The sequence below is a fragment of the Lolium perenne genome, chromosome 1, assembly GCF_019359855.2.
Source record: "Lolium perenne isolate Kyuss_39 chromosome 1, Kyuss_2.0, whole genome shotgun sequence".
NCBI lineage: Eukaryota > Viridiplantae > Streptophyta > Magnoliopsida > Poales > Poaceae > Lolium > Lolium perenne.
This window is the reverse complement of record NC_067244.2, coordinates 271,117,924-271,130,223: the sequence shown is the minus strand read 5'-3', so window position 1 is coordinate 271,130,223 and position 12,300 is coordinate 271,117,924.

The window sequence follows — 12,300 nt, the reverse complement described above, 5'->3', positions numbered from 1 at the left end:
CCTCTGCTGTAACGAGATGGGCCGGTAGGTGTGGTCGGCGTCGTCTGCGGAGGTGGGACTCCATCATGATTCATCCTCAATCCTGCTGTGGTGGCATGGGAAGAGGAAGTGTTGGAGTTCTAGCCTCCTCGAAACGACTCTGGCCTGGTACTAGTGAAGCTACTCTTCTGAGGACTCAAGCTCGTCGTCACCGACATCTCTTTTGCTTGCCTTCCCAGGTTCGTGGCAGAAACTCTGGGTTTAAAGGCAGGTCGATTCTCCTACCATGGTGTTGTCATGCATCTGATGCTCTGCTTGAGTGGCTTTGGAGTTCAAGAACCTGTTCTTCTCGGAGTATCTCTTCTGCGTCCCGAAAGAGGGCGCTGAAATCTTTGGCCAAGATGGTCTTATCAACGCCGGTGTGCTCCGGCACGTTTCCAACCTCCGTTCGGAGGCCCTTCTTCAACGCAGGCCTTTCTTCAATGCTCCACAGTGGGGAAGAGGATGGACTAGATTTCAATATCTATCATTTTAGCAAGGTCCTTTCTACAAATACTAGGGATCTATGTATCTTTTTCTTATTTCTTGAGGTCCTTTGTAACAAATTTGTACCTCCACTATTATTTTATTGAAAGGTTCGAGCCCCTTTTGGGGCGCTCCACTGTTCAAAAACAGGAGGAGGGACACCAGGGCGCCGCTAGCCGGGTAGTTAAAGGAGGAGGATTAGGGAAAACCTGCCGACAATGAGAAATTGGGGATCCACACCAGCGACGCTCGATCTGGTGCAGAAGATGGGAGGGGAGTGAGCCGCGAGACCGCGATGGGGTGTGAGACCAGCCTGGGGCTGTCGGGAAGCGGGGGTGATTTGGGAAACACGAAAATTTTGTGACTGTGGCCGAATGTGACCCGTATTTCTAACGCGTCTTATATTTTGAACAGAGTGACTATGTGATAATTGACAACTGTGGGTTGAGATTGAACACTAGCTGATTAATTAGACTAAGTAAGCATGTCATAATAAATAGGATACTACACGTCGAGAAAAACCTGCACAAGTGTACATAGTCTCGAACTCAAAAGAAGAAACAAGGCTAACTATTTTGCTTTGGACTAACCGATCATGTTTGAATAATAGTAGTTATTTCTTGGCTAATAATGTTAGAACCTAGTCCAATCAATATATCTCGCCTCCATAGGGTTTAACAGGCATATATCATACCGATTATGATCTATGATTTGTTGAATAATTCAAGTTCGATCGTAAAAAAATATTTTGCTTTGAGCTTACTGATTATGTGCGTCATGGATTTCCTGATTGTTGATGATGTAAGCGGTAGGTTGAAAATTGAATAACAGAGCTAGATTAATTAGATTCTCCTACATGTCATCTGACTAGAGCGCACCCAACTGCTCCCTCTATATCTAGATAAGAGAAGGTTGATGTGACTACTAATGTAAACAAATTAACAAAAGCCTATAGCCATACGACGAATGCCAGTCAGACAAATCACCGAGAAAAAACAATCTGTTGGCCTAGCTCCTACCCGATCCTAAGCAATCTAATGCTAGCCCATATTATAACAAGGTTGAAATTACAACCTGCAAGTGGTCCATTTTATCTGGTCAAAATGATATCTTTATTTACATCATGCATCGTCCACTGGTGGAAAAAGGGCCTTCCATCCAGCCCCATTAGTTCCCAAATATTTGGAACCGTGACTAATGGGATCTTTAGTCGCGGTTCGGGAGGCGAACCGCGACCAAAGGCCTGGGCCCAGGGCGGTCGCTGGCCAGCTGGTGCACGTGAGGGGCTTTAGTCGCGGTTGGCCTGGCAAACCGTGACTAAAGGTGCGGTTTGCCAGGCCAACCGCGACTAAAGCCACTCCCCTATATATACCCATCCAGCAGCCATTCTCTTCACAAACTTCACAAGTGGGTGTTAGGTTTGTTTTTGGTTCCTCTTATGCACATAAGGTGTTTGATGAAATGCCCCAAGAGCATGAAAGAAACATGATATGAAGTGTTGGAGCCACACTTGAGCTTTCTCATTTATTTTTTCCTCCTCGATCGCGGTTAGCAACTTGAACCTTTGATGTGTCATTGATAAAATATGCATATGTGTAGTTCATTGTTTGATTTCTATTGTTTGTAGTTAGTTAATTAGTTTAACAAATACATGATAGTTAATTATATATTTTATATTATAATAATGCAGATGAACGGTAACCGACTCTCCGGCGAGTTCACTACGGGTTTGAAAGATTTCCTCGTAGTGGCTAATGCGAACAAGCAGTGTGGTTTTGTTATCTGTCCATGTGTTGCCTGTAAGAATCAGAAGGGTTACTCTTCCTCAAGAGATGTTCACATGCACCTGCTTCGGCAGGGTTTCATGCCAAGCTGTAATTGTTGGACCAAGCATGGAGAAAGAGGGGTTATAATGGAAGAAGATGAAGAAGGGGATGATTTCATCGATGACAACTATCTCGATCATTTCGGTGATACTTTCATGGAGGATGGTGAAGGTGGGGAAGGTGAAGAAGAGGCACGTGATGAGCCCGTTGATGATATTGGTCGGACCATTGCTGATGCACGGAGAAGCTGCGAAACTGAAAAGGAGAGGGAGAATTTGGATCGCATGTTAGAGGATCACAAAAAGTCGCTGTACCCCGGATGCGATAAAGGTCTGAAAAAGCTGGGCTGCACACTGAATTTGCTGAAATGGAAGGCACAGGAAGGTGTAGCTGACTCAGGATTTAAAAACTAAAATGTTGAAGAATATGTTTCCAAAGAATAACGAGTTGCCCGCCAGTACGTACGAAGCAAAGAAGGTTGTCTGCCCTCTAGGTTTAGAGGTTCTGAAGATGCATGCATGCATCAACGACTGCATCCTCTACCGCGGTGAATACGAGAATTTGAATGAATGCCCGGTATGCACTGCATTGCGTTATAAGATCAGAGGTGATGACCCTGGTGACGATGTTGAGGGCCAGAAAACCAGGAAGAGGGTTCCCGCCAAGGTGATGTGGTATGCTCCTATAATACCACGGTTGAAACGTCTGTTCAGGAACAAAGAGCATGCCAAGTCGTTGCGATGGCACAAAGAGGACCGTAAGTCGGACGGGCAGTTGAGACACCCCGCAGATGGAACGCAATGGAGAAAGATCGACAGAGAGTTCAAAGATTTTGCAGCTGACGCAAGGAACATAAGATTTGGTCTAAGTACATATGGCATGAATCCTTTTGGCGAGCAGAGCTCCAGCCATAGCACCTGGCCCGTGACTCTATGCATCTACAACCTTCCTCCTTGGTTGTGCATGAAGCGGAAGTTCATTATGATGCCAGTGCTCATCCTAGGTCCGAAGCAACCCGGCAACGACATCGATGTGTGCCTAATGCCATTAGTTGATGAACTTTTACAGTTGTGGGGCAGACCTGGTGTACGTGTATGGGATGAGCACAAAGAAGAGGAATTTGACCTACGAGCGTTGCTTTTCGTAACCATCAACGATTGGCCTGCTCTTAGTAACCTTTCCGGACTGTCAAATAAGGGATTCAATGCATGCACGCACTGCTTACATGAGACTGAAAGTGTATATTTGCCTAATTGTAAGTAAGAAGAACGTGTACCTTGGGCATCGTCGATTTCTTCCGAAAATTCATCCAGTAAGAAAGAAAGGCAAGCATTACAACGGCAAGGCAGATCACCGGCCGAAGCCTGCGGAACGTACTGGCGCTGAGGTATTTGATATGGTCAAGGATTTGAAAGTCATCTTTGGAAAGGGTCCTGGCGGACAATCAGTTCCGCAGGGAGCTGACGGGCGCGCACCCATGTGGAAGAAGAAATCTATATTCTGGGAGCTAGAATATTGGAAAGTCCTAGATGTCCGCTCTGCAATCGACGTGATGCATGTTACGAAGAATATTTGCGTGAACCTCCTAAGCTTCTTGGGCGTGTATGGGAAGACAAATGATACAAAGGAAGCATGACAGGACCAGCAACGTTTGAAAGACCCTAATGACCGGCATCCGGAATGGTTTCAAGGTTGTGCCAGCTACGCTCTGACCAAAGAAGAGAAGGTCATCTTTTTTGAATGCCTGTGCAGTACGAAGGTCCCGGCTGGATTCTCGTCGAATATAAAGGGAATAATAAACATGGTGGACAAAAAGTTCCAAAACCTGAAGTCTCACGACTGCCACATGATTATGACGCAATTGCTTCCGATTGCTTTGAGGGGGCTCCTACCGGAAAATGTTCGTGTAGCCATTGTGAAGCTATGTGCATTCCTCAGTGCAATCTCTCAGAAGGTAATCAATCCAGAAGATCTACCACGGCTACAGAACGATGTGGTCCAATGTCTTGTCAGTTTCGAGTTGGTGTTCCCGCCATCCTTCTTCAATATTATGACGCACCTCCTGGTTCACCTAGTCGAAGAGATTTCCATCCTCGGTCCGGTATTTCTACACAATATGTTCCCCTTTGAGAGGTTCATGGGAGTATTAAAGAAATATGTTCGTAACCGTGCTAGGCCAGAAGGAAGCATTGCCAAGGGCTATGGAAATGAGGAGGTAATTGAGTTCTGTGTTGACTTTGTTCCTGACCTTGAGCCGATTGGTCTTCCTCGATCGCGGCACGAGGGGAGACTAAGTGGAAAAAGCACGATCGGCAGGAAATCAACGATATGTATGGACGGCCATTCTATGACTGAAGCACACCACACAGTTCTGACCAATTCCAGCTTGGTGGCTCCGTACTTTGAGAAACACAAGAATATTTTACGCGAGGACAACCCGGGGAAGCCTGAATCCTGGATTACGAAGGCCCACATGGAGACTTTCGGCAGTTGGTTGAGAAAACATTTAATGAATGACGATCATGTTGTAGATCAGCTGTACATGTTGGCCAAGACACCATCTTCGACTATAACGACTTTCCAAGGGTACGAGATAAATGGGAATACATTTTACACGATCGCCCAAGATAAAAAGAGCACCAACCAAAACAGTGGTGTCCACTTTGATGCAGCAACCGAGAATGGGCAAAAGGTCACATATTATGGTTACATAGAGGAGCTATGGGAACTTGACTATGGACCCTCCTTTAAGGTCCCTTTGTTCCGGTGTAAATGGTTCAAGCTAACAGGAGGTGGGGTAAAGGTGGACCAGCAATACGGAATGACAATGGTGGATTTCAACAATCTTGGTTACCTTGACGAACCTTTCGTCCTAGCGAAAGATGTCGCTCAGGTTTTCTATGTGAAGGACATGAGTAGCAAACCGAGGAAACGGAAAGATAAGAAAACGATATGTACATCATGCGATGATCCAAAGCGCCACATTGTTCTTTCAGGGAAAAGAAACATCGTGGGAGTGGAGGGCAAGACAAACATGTCAGAAGATTATAATATGTTTGGTGAAATTCCGCCCTTCAAAGTGAACACAGACCCAAGCATTAAGTTAAAAAGTTAAATTCGATAGTCGGAACCTGGACTAATGATAAGTTTGGCCGGAAACAAAACTTGGGCTTCCGCCAGCTATTTTTTCAGTTACGCATTCTCTTCCTTAGCAGCCTGGATCTTCTTCGCCTGGCTCAAGGTGACGCGGTGCTGCAAGGCGATGTTCTTATGCAGCTCATAATGCAGCGCTTGCTGTTCCTGTAAGAGAAACAGAGCAGGAGTAAATTCCGGTTACGCTATAACAAAGTGGATCCTTTCGAAGCATTATTGCCGGAAAATTCTCCACCATAACGCTTGGGGGCTACTACGGCACTTTAAAAAATCTTCTTCAGTTTAAGTTTCTTCTAAGTATTTAGGTGCTAACTATTGACTAGTTTCTGCCTAGATACTTGGAGGCTACTGGGAAGTACCTTGCGCTTGTAGACGAGCTAGTCGCAGAACTTGGTAGCATAGGCATTGGGGGTGGAGGTAAGGTCGGTCGGATCGCCGAAGTTCTTTGGGAATCCGACGGCATCACTAGCCGTAGCTTCAGCCTTTCCCGAAGAATTAACTTCCGCTTCTTCTTGGCCTTGGACCTCAGCTTCCTCTTGAGCAGGTCGCTTCGTTCCAGAGCTTTCTCCGCTTGCCTTCTCGCTACTCACTGGAATAATTTCCGGTTCAGCTTCGGTAGAGGGCGCGGGTGAAGGTTGAGTTCTGGGCGGAGAAGGTTGGGGAGCTGCGTGAGAGGAGCTGGGCGGAGCTGGAGTAAGTGGACCAACAACCGGAGATTTCTTCATGTATTTTGTGATAGGCTTTTGGGTGTTGGTCCGTGTAGTGGTGGTAGTCGGGTTCCTACAAACAAGTGAAGGAAATGTGTAAGTAACAAATTGCACAAGTTGAAAAAGAGGCACGAACTCGGAGACTTACGTGGCGACGGGAATGAGCGGGCGCGACCCTTTTCCTGTTGTTGACAACAATTTAGGGCGCTCAGGCTCGGCCTTTTTTGAGTCAAGCGGAGGTGGCTTGATCTTGGCTCTCTTGGCGGAGGCCTCGCTGCTGGCTCCGGCTTCGGAGTCGGAAACCCTAGCGCGGGGACGCTTGGTGGCTCGGGGAGCAACCTTTATGGGTGCTTGCTCCTCCTCCTCATCATCGTCCTCCGGATCCTCTTCCGCCGCGTCGCCGCTGACAGGGACTCTGAGCACGGTGTGGAAATCCTCCTCCGCCAAAGAATCGAGCTGGAGAGGAAACATGAAAAGGTTAGGACACTTCAAAAAATGAGAAGTTAAAATAGCAAAGTACAGATACGTACCGGAGGACACTAGTCGTTGATCTTGATGTCTTCCACTAACTCCGGGACCGGCTGGCCCCGACCAATCTTCGTAAGTGTTTTGAACCTCCTCTTGAGAGAATCCGCTGGTAGGTCGTGGCGCGTAACTCGCAGTTTATCATCCACCCCGGTGTACTCGCAGATTAAGCGTGAGTTATACATCAGCGGTTGGATCAGGCGAGAAAACCAGCTAAGAGTAATTTCAGTTCCGGTTAGCCCATTATGGACTAACCAAGAAATCCTCCGCGCAACTTTCTCCAAGATCGGGAAGTGAGTAAGGGTGGGGACGAAGCTCCAGCTATCGAGTTCTTCCGGAGGCTTGTTGACGAACTTGGGCAGCCCGTCATGACGCCCGGAACTTTGATGTTCTTCACGTAGAACCATCCGATGTTCCAATACCGAACGAACTCGTGAGAAGAGTGAGGCGGATACATCCTTCCAGAGCGGAGCCTGAAGGTCATGCTTCCGTAGTTCACCATAGCCTTGTCCTTCGTCTCCTTCTTGACTCGGAAGAAGAATTGCCACAGGCGGACGTCGGGGTGAATTCCGAGATGCCCTTCACAGAGCGTCACGAAGTTCGAGAGGAGGAGATAGGAGTTGGGACAAATGTTGTGTGGCTGGAGGCCATAGGTGGAGAGGACGGAGAGAAATAATTCCGAGCAGGGGGGCAATAGACCGCACTCTACCCAGGCCTTCGTCAGGACGCATTCGTCCGAATCCGGCTTGGGAGCGACGGAGTCTTCTATGAAACTCCAATTTGGAGAAATCATGCCCTCACTCTGGAGGTCTCTGAGCTCCGAGTCCTTGACCTCACATGGCCACCACTGCCTTTTTCGCCTTCCCTGATCCGGGCCTTGGAAGCCTTCTTCATTTCCGCTTCTTCACTTTAGCGGCCATCCTTGCTTGGCCTTCAAGTTCTTCTTGAATCTCTTGGAGAGTTGGGATCTGGCCTAATGCGTTGCTGGAAGATGCAGAGAATGGTTGAGCTAACCTAGTGTCGGAAATATGTGGTGGTAGGAACGCTAATGGTTCCAGACAGCTTGGTTCTAATGAGCTGAGTTCAGGACTATTCGGAGAACTACCAGTACATTTGGGTGAACTAGGTGACATGCTTCCGGCTGCATGCATATGATAAACTAATCTGAGTAACCGGAACTAATCTAGTCTAAGCTACTTCTTCTTCTTCTACGGGTCCGACAAACGTACCGTTAATGCCGCGGCGGTTCTTCGATGCACCGGCGAAGATGAGGTCGCCGGACTTGGCGCAGTGAGCTTCGGTTGACCATGGATCGGCGGCGGATCGGGTTTCCCAATCAACCGCGATAATCTCAGGTTGAGGACGGCCTTGGAGTGGCGGCAAGCGAGCTTTTCTGCAGGCGAGTTCGCCAGAGATGAGATCCGGTGGGTGGCTACTTTATTGATGATACCTACATGTTTTATACATACTTTATGTCATATTTATGCATTTTTCGGCACTAACCTATTAACAAGATGCCGAAGAGCCAGTTGCTGTTTTCTGCTGTTTTTGGTTTCAGAAATCCTAGTAAGGAAATATTCTCGGAATTGGACGAAATCAACGCCCAGGATCTTATTTTTCCACGAAGCTTCCAGAAGTCCGGAGAAGAAACGAAGTGGGGCGACGAGGCGGCCACACACTAGGGCGGCGCGGCCCAGGCCCTGGCCGCATCGGCCTGTTGTGTGGGCCCCTCGTGGCGCCCCCCGACCTACCCTTCCGCCTACTTAAGCCTTCGTCGATAATAACTCTAGTACCGAGAGCCACGATACGGAAAACCTTCTAGAGACGCCGCCGTCGCCAATCCCATCTCGGGGGATTCGGGAGATCGCCTCCGGCACCCTGCCGGAGAGGGGAATCATCTCCCGGAGGACTCTTCACCGCCATGGTCGCCTCCGGAGTGATGTGTGAGTAGTTCACCCCTGGACTATGGGTCCATAGCAGTAGCTAGATGGTCATCTTCTCCTAATTGTGCTATCATTGTTGGATCTTGTGAGCTGCCTAACATGATCAAGATCATCTATCTGTAATGCTACATGTTGCGTTTGTTGGGATCCGATGAATAGTGAATGCTATGTTATGTTGATTATCAATCTATCATCTATGTGTTGTTTATGATCTTGCATGCTCTCCGTTGCTAGTAGAGGCTCTGGCCAAGTTTTTGCTTGTAACTCCAAGAGGGAGTATTTATGCTCGATAGTGGGTTCATGCCTCCATTAAATCTGGGACAAGGATGAGAAAGTTCTAAGGTTGTGGATGTGCTGTTGCCACTAGGGATAAAACATCAATGCTATGTCTAAGGATATATTTGTTGATTACATTACGCACCATACTTAATGCAATTGTCTGTTGTTTGCAACTTAATACTGGAGGGGGTTCGGATGATAACCTGAAGGTGGACTTTTTAGGCATAGATGCATGCTGGATAGCGGTCTATGTACTTTGTCGTAATGCCCAATTAAATCTCACACTACTCATCATAACATGTATGTGCATGGTCATGCCCTCTTTATTTGTCAATTGCCCAACTGTAATTTGTTCACCCAACATGCTATTTATCTTATGGGAGAGACACCACTAGTGAACTGTGGACCCCGGTTAATACAATCTACTGCAATACTCGTTCTACTGTTTTCTGCAAACATCATCATCCACACTATACATCTAATCCTTTGTTACAGCAAGCCGGTGAGATTGACAACCTCACTGTCACGTTGGGGCAAAGTAATTTGGTTGTGTTGTGCAGGTTCCACGTTGGCGCCGGAATCCCTGGTGTTGCGCCGCACTACACTCCGCCGCCATCAACCTTCAATGTGCTTTTTGGCTCCTACTGGTTCGATAAACCTTGGTTTCTTACTGAGGGAAACTTGCTGCTGTACGCATCACACATTCCTCTTGGGGTTCCCAACGGACGCGTGCTGTACGTGTATCAAGCTCCTTTTCTGGCGCCATTGCCGGGGATGTGAAGAAAATTTACACCACAAAGATCTCTAACTCCCACGTCAACTACACGCCAGCAAATCTTTTTCTGGCGCCGTTGCCGGGGAGATCAAGACACGCTGCAAGGGGAGTCTCCACCTCCAATCTCTTTACTTTGTTTTTGTCTTGCTTTATTTTATTTACTACTTTGTTTGCTACATTATATCAAAACACAAAAAAATAGTTGCTAGTTTTACTTTATTTACTGTCTTGTTCTCCATATTAAAAACACAAAAAAAATTAGTTACTTGCATTTACTTTATCTAGTTTGCTTTATTTACTATTGTCGGGGGGAAGACCCCGGATAGGGCAATGGACGCGGAGCAGCCGGCTGGCCACTGGCCGGCTCGCGGCAAAGGCCGGCTGAGGAGCAGCCGGCTTGCGCTGTGGCCGGCTGGTCCGGAAGCCGGCTGGCTCTAGGTCCTAGTCAGCCTGGCTACGACCACCAATGCTGTAGCTGGGCCGGCTTCTACAAGCCATATCCGACTGGGGTTTGTACCTCAGACCGACTCGAGGCTGGCGAGTCTTGCACTGGAAGGAACCGGGTTGGTGATCCGGGTTCCGAAAGTCCACGCTGACTCCATCTTCCGTAAAACGCGGGGCACTGTGGAGCAATAGTGCCACGCGCCGGACAGGCCGCCAGGGCTTACGACGATCCGTACTGGCTACAGTGGCTGACGGCGACAGGGACACCTCCTCTCCATACCGCTGACCGTGGCAGCCGGATGGGACAGGCCACGATGCCTCAACGGCTCCTGACGTCACCGCCTCGGGAAGGAGCGGAAGCCGAAGCCGGCCAGGCCGGCCAAGTAAACTATAGGGTCTTATATGTAAAGTGCCGGCGCCTATATAAGCCGCACTACCCCCTCTCGTGCAGGGGATCGATCATTCTTACTTCACTCCACCCATAGAGCTGCCCTGAGAGAGAGACCATCGTCTCCCTTAGCCTCCCAGGAGCAGCCGGACATAGCTCAAGGAGCACCATTGTATTGTATGATCATCATATACACTCATAGCAGGAGTAGAGGTTTTACCTCCATCGGAGGGCCTCGAACCTGGGTACGTCGCCGTGTCGCTCGTGCCCATACCCGCATCCGGATACCGCCGTGAGATCCCTCAGGAACCACTTCGATTAGCCACCCTATGGCATATGCCGTGACGATCCCACGACATTTGGCGCCCACCGTGGGGTCCTCAGCATCCTCGGCCGGTGTTTTCATCCGGACGGGCCTCACCATCACCACCGGCGAGCGAGTCGCTTCAGGCTTGATCTGGAGATTCGGCTCCCTCGACTACGTCAGCGACAACGCTGGCTGCTTCGCTGACCGGCCCTTCCCAGCCGGCGGCAGCGTCATCTCCTTCGGCAGCCACGACGTCTACGTCGCTACCGTCGCACCGCCGCGCTACCCGCGGCAGGTCCTGCGCTGCGCAAGCCCTCCTCCGCGAGCCGGCAGCAGCGCACCCGCCAGCCCCGTCGTCGTGCAAGTCATGATGGCTGGCGAGGAGCTCCCCACCAAGAACCCGCGCACCCGTGGCCCCAACCTGGAGCGTAACGTCGACCCCAACGCCTCCGGCTCGGGCCCAAAGGCGCCACCGCCACCGTCCCGGCTGGACGAAGTCCGGGCGAAGCTGAGCACCCCGCTCACGCCTGGCGGCGACCCCACCACCATCGAGGCAGATCTGGAGGCGCACCGCCAGCTCCTCCTCAAGCAAACCGAAGAACTGGCTGCTGCTAAGCGCCAGATGGAGATCACCTAGCGCGAGTACAACCGCGCCCACGGCCTCACTCCAGGCGGCGACGGTCCCAGCCGAGCCGGTCAGATCCGCCGCAGAGGCCGCGACCTTGGCGCTGAGATCGCCCGCGACGGCGCTCCTTCGCCGACTCTGTCCGCGGAGCTACCCGTCTACAACACCCCCGACAAGAACATGCGCGCGGCAGAAGCCGCTGCAGAAGAGCTGAACCGCCTTGAAGGCGAAGAGTTACGCCGCCAAACCATGCGGGTGACTGAGCTGCTCAACGCAGCCAACAAGCAGGCGGCCGACCCCAGGCACGTCAATGCCCCCAGAGCTTCTCACGCTCGTGGCGCTGCAGGCAACGACAGGGAAGGCGCCAGGGACACGGCCGAGTCCGCCTCCCCAGCACCAAGCCGGCACCGTGACTCCCGGGCCACGCACGCAAGTTCGGGCCGGCCGAGCCACCAGCCGAGCGGCAGCAGCCGCAGCCGGCCTCCCCCGAGCCGGAACCAGGAGCAAGACTCCGAGCCCCGCCGTCAGCACCGGCCGGCTCCAGAAGCAGCCGGCACACGCCAGCCGGCACGCTCCCGGCTGGGCCCCTGCATCGAGCCCACCGACGCCAGAGACCGCCTCAATCGGCTGGTCGAATCCCGCATCGCGGAAGAGGAGGCGCCGGCTTGCCCCAAGTGCTTCGGGCCCCGCATCGCCAACGAGCCCGTACTCGACGGCTTCCAGCTCCCCCGCGACACGCCCAAGTACGACGGCACCGCCAAGCCGGAGGACTGGCTGCAGGACTACTCCACCGCAGTCGGCATCTCTCGAGGCAACAAGCGATG